Below are 7222 nucleotides of genomic sequence, written 5' to 3' on the forward strand. Positions count from 1 at the left end.
TCATACCTAGATATTCTCATAACTATGCTCAATTCTGTCAATTGCTCAACAGTAATTTGTTCACCCACCGTAGAATACTTATGCTCTTGAGAGAAGCCACTAGTGAAATCTATGGCCCCCGGGTCTATTCTCATCATATCAATCTCCATCACTTTATTATTGCTTTGCTTCTTTACTTTGCCTTTTACTTTTCACTTTGCATCTCTATATCAAAAATACCAAAAATATTATCTATCATCTCTACCAGATCTCACTCTCGGAAGTGACCGTGAAGGGATTGACAACCCCTAATCGCTTTGGTTGCGAGGAGCTATTGTTTTTGTGTAGGTACAAGGGACTTGCGTGTAGTCTCCTACTGGATTGATACCTTAGGTCTCAAAAACTGAGGGAAATACTTACGCTACTTTGCTGCATCTATCCTCTCCTCTTCGGGGAAATCTAGCGCAAGCTCAAGAGGTAGCAGCGGCTCAGGGGGGTGCAGGTTGAAGATGAACTGCAGGCCCTCCCTAAACTACATGTCAAGTGCCTCTCTACTACCATTGCGTTCAGTTTCGACAGTAACATTCAGATTCCACAGTAAATTTTAGTTTCGATAGTTAAGTTCAGAGTCAATAGTTTTTACCTCATCTGTTGTAGTCAGGTGGTTTTTGGTGATGTAAATTTTACATCTATTTTACATCATCTATTGGAGATGCTATTAGAATCCCACTTAAGATTGACGATGTCTATCTTGTGTTGCTTCAGCCTTGACGTCTTACAGGTTACCGGAGCTGCTCCAATGATAGAACAATCCATCACAACAGAGCAGTGCCCTGGACGCTGTCTACAGATTCCTCAGATCTTCCTAAACACCTCTGACAACCACCTCTGCCTCAACAGCTTCAGCGACTAACCCAATGTTGCTGAGGTCAACACGGCCACGGCAAAGAGGTTGTACACTTGTTGCATCACTTATTACTATACAATCATGCTGATCCATTAGGGCTATTTTATTTCAACGGAAAAACATAGCAATTTTTCCAATGGCACTCTACTATTCAATTATTCGTGCATTTTGTTGAAAGGAATGAAGCAAAACATCCACCTGGACCTACTTTTCAAAATCCTATGCATGAAAACAAGACCAAGTGCATTAGTGGCAGAATAACATTCTAACTTTATACGCTTTCATATGGTTTCACTTTATTTTGGCCATGTTTCTTTGCATTCCTCTGCTCTTCCAATTCCTGTAAACCAAACACTCAAGTTGACAGAAATCCTGTGTTTACAAATGCTCTGTTTACCACATGTGCATTCCTATCCTATTCCGGTGTTTTTCCTATCCCTGCGTTTTTAGAATCATGCAAGACAAATGAGCCCTTACAGAATTACTTCAGTTACAGGTAGGTGTCGAAGGGAACTTTGTGTGGTTTGTCCTGCTCATGCCGCAACGTCGTCCACCTCAACTGAGCTGCTCCATCGACAGAAACATCCACCAAACCAGACATCACGACTCCTGACTGTCTTTCATCACCTCAGGTCCCTTCCCTGCCGCCGGCACCCACCGCAACAGCATCACCATCATCGACTCAGCAGATGAACCTGAGGAGTACACGGGTCCACAAGAGAGGTCGAACTCTTTTGTTTCTGCTTATGTTATGCATTACTTAAAATTACCTTCTACTTTATCGTCCTGTTCACCTCTTGGACTCCAAGTCAGGTCCAAATTAATGTTCAAACTTGAGTTCTAAATTAGTTGTGGGGCACATATCGAGGAAGCAATGAATAGTATCTCTGTCTAATATCTGGTTCACCTAGGGTATGCCTATGTTTTTCATCTTGGGTGGGAAACAAATAGTAAAGCAATCATCATCTATCTTTTTATTAAATTAAAGCAATCATCAGCCTACTATCATTATTTTTGGATCCATCCACTGGTTGTTACCATCACTCTAATTTTTTGCATGCTCTCCTTACATAATCTCACCATATTTTTTTCGTATGCATGTCAGATATTGTACACAGTCATGCTGAACATGTAGAGAAAAAGAGAAGAGTTTTGCACGGCAATACAATGTCTTGCAGACATCGCTCCATGGTGGGTTCAATGGCAAACCCTCCCCACCCCTCTCCAGATTGTAATCCAGAGGAAGATATCTGTTCTGAGGCGGATTCAGACGCCGCTGACCACTCCTATTTACCCCCAAGGTGTTTTCTCTACCTTGGCATGATGATGTTAGTCATATCATGCATATGTTGCCTTGCAGTGCCTACTTTTACATCATATATGTCATCTGCTTAGTTTAGACATGTTCTGTAATGCCACCTATTTAGTTTCTATATCATATATGGGAATTATGCAGTCTCATGTCTTTTAGCCAGCCATAATTAATATACGTGAAATGTACACTGCCATCCTGTTTAACCAGGCACCATATATTTGAATGATATCTTTCCCATCCTTTTCTTCATTACATTTCCATTTGTGGACAATGTTTGTACATTAAACTACTCTTCCTATGAATCAGCCATTTGGGTGGGAGATTGAAAAATTTGGAGTGAAAACAAGGCCTTTAGAGCAGACAGTGCTACCTGTCGAAGCAGATCTCTTGTTGGGTCCAGATAGCTCCTCAGAGATGGATTCAGAGACAGATGACCAGTCCTATTCCCCCACCGAGGTGTATGCTCTAACTTGGCGCGGTTATACTGCTCATATCATGCATATGGTGTCTTGCATTGCATAATTTGGACATCATATACACAATATACAACACCATGTTCTTAGTTCAGACATCATATCTAATGCCCTCTGTTTAGCATATAAATGACATATGTGAATTAAATGATGTGATCCTGATTACTTAGATAATATGTAGGTGAATTATGTCATGCGATCCTGTTTAGTCATTCATCATATCTTTGAATTATGTTATGCTATGCTATCCAGTTTAGATAGACATCATATATGTGAAATTATGTCATGCTATCCATTTTAGTTAAACAATATACATGTAAACTATTTCATGCCCTCTTTTTTCCACACTATCTATTGCATCTGTCTCTCATACAATGTCTGTACATTCAACTATGTTTTCTGTTTATTAGCCATTTGAATTGGAGCGGGTGAAGCCAGCATCTAGCGGACTAAAAACACGGTCTTCAAATAAAACGGTGCTACCTCTTGGTGGAGATAGCACCCCGGTTGTACATGCACGAGAACCAGCCCTACCACACATAACCCAAACTCTCGCAGACTGTACCCCTACTGCGATTGACAGAGAACCAGCTTCACCCAATCTAACCCCAACCCCAGCAGATAGTAACCTAGTTCCTGTTGACACAACACCATCTCCACCACAGAACTCTCAAACAAGAGCAGTTAGTAAGGCAACTCTAGTGCCCAAAGGGCCAGTACTACCACGGCGAACCCCAACTCGACCAGTTAGTACGCCTATTCCTGTGGAGGAAGCATAGCATCTATCGCATTTGATGTTGTTAACTCGTATGTGCGTATCTTCCCATCTTGGAAATATTATACTGAAGATGAAGGAAATGCCAGTTGCAGGTGTTTGTCTAGGAGTTATGTGTAAGTAATCTCTCCCTAATAATAAAGCACGGATTGAGTCTCCGGGTTCACCATCACGGCGTTTTTCTAAAAGAGTCCCTTTGGTTTAGAGGAATCAACCCGCAATCTACAGCAATCTGACCGTAAAAAGTGAAAAAAAAAACGATTCATACGTGGCCTGACTCGCCTGTCGTTGACATCGCAGCCCGCACGAGAACACGAGGGTTCCGCCGCCGCCGCACCCACATCCATCCTCTCCGCGATGCCCGTCCTCGCTCCGCCGTCGTCGCATCCGGTCGAGCTCGTCCTGATTTGCCGCCTCACACGCGCCGCACCACCAGGTGCCCCCCGCTAACGACGGGCGCCCAGCACCATCGACGGCGCGCGCCTCCAGCATCCACCTCCCTAGGAGAGCTCCTCTTGCCTCCGGCGGAGGCGCATGAGCCGAGCCCGGCCATAACACGCCCGTGGCCGTGGCCAACAACAACCTCCAGGCTACATCAGCGTTCGGTGGTATGTGCATGCTTTCCACTGATTGATTTTGAGTGCAAGCTTTTTCTGAGTTGGGGCAGCACCCATGGGTGTTGTGTACATGTTCAATACACACAACAGTTTCTCTTATGACTTCTTCACCTAATGGTCAGACACAATTTAGCAACCGTGAATAGACGCCTAATAGGTTTGTTCGCTGCTTCCGAATGTTCATAATGTGTAACGATTCAATTTTACTATGATTTTGTTTGAGAAGTTGAATCTGCAACGTACTGATAACATTGACTATATACACCAACACTGCAGGCGAACTCTTGATGGATTTCCAATGTGGCTCCGGCCTCCCATTTTTTTTTCAGAATCTACTCCAATGAGTGAATCATAGCCACCAATAAACAGGCACCCAGTGAAGATGTCACACTTTGATGTGAAGTGCCTGGTACAAATCCTTAATGCTCAATTAATATTTTTTGGTTAACTAGCTCCCTGGAAGGGTCAAATGACTTTGGACCAATTCTAGCATTGAACCTATTATCATTTTATACAGAGATCACATTCATCACCAGGAAGGTTCAAGATGTTCTGCATCAAAGGCGTCGGCAGTGCTACAAGAGTTCAAGAAAGACGAGGTTTTGGTGTTGTTACTACTATCTGTGAAGTGTCAAACTTGCCGAAGAAGGCATGCCTATTTTTCTCGTTGTGTTCTCATGCCGATAAATAAACCCAAGTGTGAGAAAAATGTTGGCGAGCAGATAACAAAAGCTATCCGGACTGATGTCAAAAAATTATTATGGTAACAATAAACTATACTATGTTTTAGGGAACTATATAACAAAGCCGTTTACTGTGGTAGAAAAAAGTAGTACAGTCAATCGTATACCTTTACAACAGAGAAACAGGGGATATGCTACGAAAAAAACGGCATATGATAAAAGCACAGACTTAAAATGAATGCTCATGTTTTCTTCCTATAAAAGAGAACTCTTATCATATTATGATTGATTACAAGGACTATACTTAATTGGTTTGTTTTCTGTTAGGAAGAAAATATGTTGTTGACGGGGATTTTAAAAAGCTTGAGGTGGTAGCGAACGGGAAACAGGTGAATTTCTTTTGTCAATTTTCATACAGGTTTAACGCTTCTACTGTGTTCCAACCTCCCGCCGGGTAGTATCTCTATAATGGTGTTGTGACCTGGCTTGATGTTCTGCATTATATATACAATTTCCTCCATGTATCATTGCTAATTGTTTTCTGTACTGTGGTATGCCGATGCCGATTTTACTCATTAGTCTTATCTTTGTGTCACAGTTCATGGAGTTACTTGAGGTATCATCCTTTTGATATAGAGGTGGCATTCCCATTGTGTACTACAAACTTGAACTGGTACTACACTTTCCTATCATTAGTATATCAGTTGATCAAGCACTTGATTTCTAATACTACCAATTGTGTCTTTCTGACTGAACCTGTGGTAGTTCCATGATATGCACTCATTCCCCTCATACCATGGTATTTTTGGTTCTGGGTAATGGATGTATGGCTTCATGTATCTTCATCTCTATTTGGATGATTTGGTGCGAGTTTCTCCGGTGTCTATTCTGATTCCAGTGGCTTGTTCTTTCTAGCAAGACAGTGCTTGTGTTAATGCCTATGGTAGAATAGCATGTATTATGATTAATAACTACAATTAATCTGCATATTGAGTAGGCAAGATGATCAACCATCAAATTGAGTGCTAGCATTAAGCTTGCATGCTGGTCGTTCCTTCTCCACTTCTCTGTTTTGCTATGTTCTGAATATTCTTAATTTTGAATACTTGCAGGTACCTTTTGAACTGAACTTGAACACTTGCATGCTTCTGAACTAAATTTTGAAGACATGCAGGCAACTTCATTTCAAGCATCAGGTTGACTTGAGGCCTGACACCGGTGAGGTCAGAGACGACAGTTCATAGCGGTGGTCGTTGACAACGGCCAGGAAGCCAGGTTGCCCGTCTACCATCTTCATATGTTGTCCATCTCCCCCTCTGCTTTTTACGTACATCTCTCACCTCCATTTCTTTCCCTTTACAGAAAAAACTAGCATGTCTCTCCCCCTCGCGTGAGTGTTGAATCAGTCCTGTGAAATTTCTATGCCCAATATGTGCCCAGGCGTCGCTGCCACTTCGTGCCTGCCACAACGTCAGCCCTCCCGTTTCTGCACTGTCGCCACCACCGGCCGGTAGCCCGTACAGCCACCTCAAGCATCCTCCACCGCCCATGCCATGTCCCCGATGTGACGCAGGATCTGCCTCATGGGGCGAGGAAACCAGAACCTTAGCCGCCATCTCACATGCGACGGCGTGCACCTCAGTGTGCGGTGAGAATGATGCATTTTCGCAATGGGACATCTTTCTTCAGCTAACTTAATGTTCTTACAAGGATAGTTTACAAGATCATGGTATTAGTGTAACAGCAGTAGCCATGGAGACATCAGGTGATCCTTATGAGCAGAACCATCATGACAAATAAACGGGTCAATAGAATTCATAAACTTGCAGTTTATTTGCTCTATTCAATAATGCTTTCAGTTGCAATGAAAATTGTTAACTGGACTCCCATGAGTGTGGTGGTGTATTATTCTGCAAAAAGTAGTTTTTGTCGCCTTTTAGTGTTTTCATTAACATCTATGGTCATATACGATGCCTGACAAGATGCGAATAATCAGCCACTTAGTTCTTATCTTTATTTCCATCACACTTTTTATTTCCATCACACTTTTGGACAATTAATTAGCTTTCGTTGCATCATGCTTCTGGATAATGAATAAAATGATGTACCGGTTTGGGTTCCTTCTTCATCAACCTATGTTCCACTCAACATTCTTCTTTTCGATTACTTCTTCACCAACTTATTCTCCACTGGCTTTCAAAAAAAACTTATGCTCCACTCTACATTTATATCATGGAAAAATAGTTGTCTATAGTGACCTTGTATATAGTTGTTTTAGCGGGCATGCGTGTTTGCATTTTTCTCTTTTTTACCCGTTGCAACGCAGGGGCCCTTTTGCTAGTGTTATTTGTGGCAATTACTTTGCTTTGTCCCATACATCCTACCTCCATGATGGTTATAATACAACAAATTTTCCCATTTTTCTCTATAGAGAAGGACCGATTTGGAAACTCAGGATGAGGTAACCTGTGCT

At 42.1% G+C, this 7222-nt stretch overlaps 1 long non-coding RNA gene across 1 annotated transcript; it reads left to right on the forward strand.

Annotated features, from left to right (window-relative positions):
* Positions 1–3942: 3942 nt before the first annotated feature.
* Positions 3943–4637, forward strand: LOC125529932. Its single transcript, XR_007292793.1, has 3 exons — positions 3943–4057; positions 4343–4475; positions 4584–4637. It is a non-coding gene; the product is annotated as an uncharacterized LOC125529932 (long non-coding RNA).
* Positions 4638–7222: the final 2585 nt, after the last annotated feature.

This window comes from Triticum urartu, unplaced genomic scaffold, assembly GCF_003073215.2.
Source record: "Triticum urartu cultivar G1812 unplaced genomic scaffold, Tu2.1 TuUngrouped_contig_5954, whole genome shotgun sequence".
Classification (NCBI taxonomy): domain Eukaryota; kingdom Viridiplantae; phylum Streptophyta; class Magnoliopsida; order Poales; family Poaceae; genus Triticum; species Triticum urartu.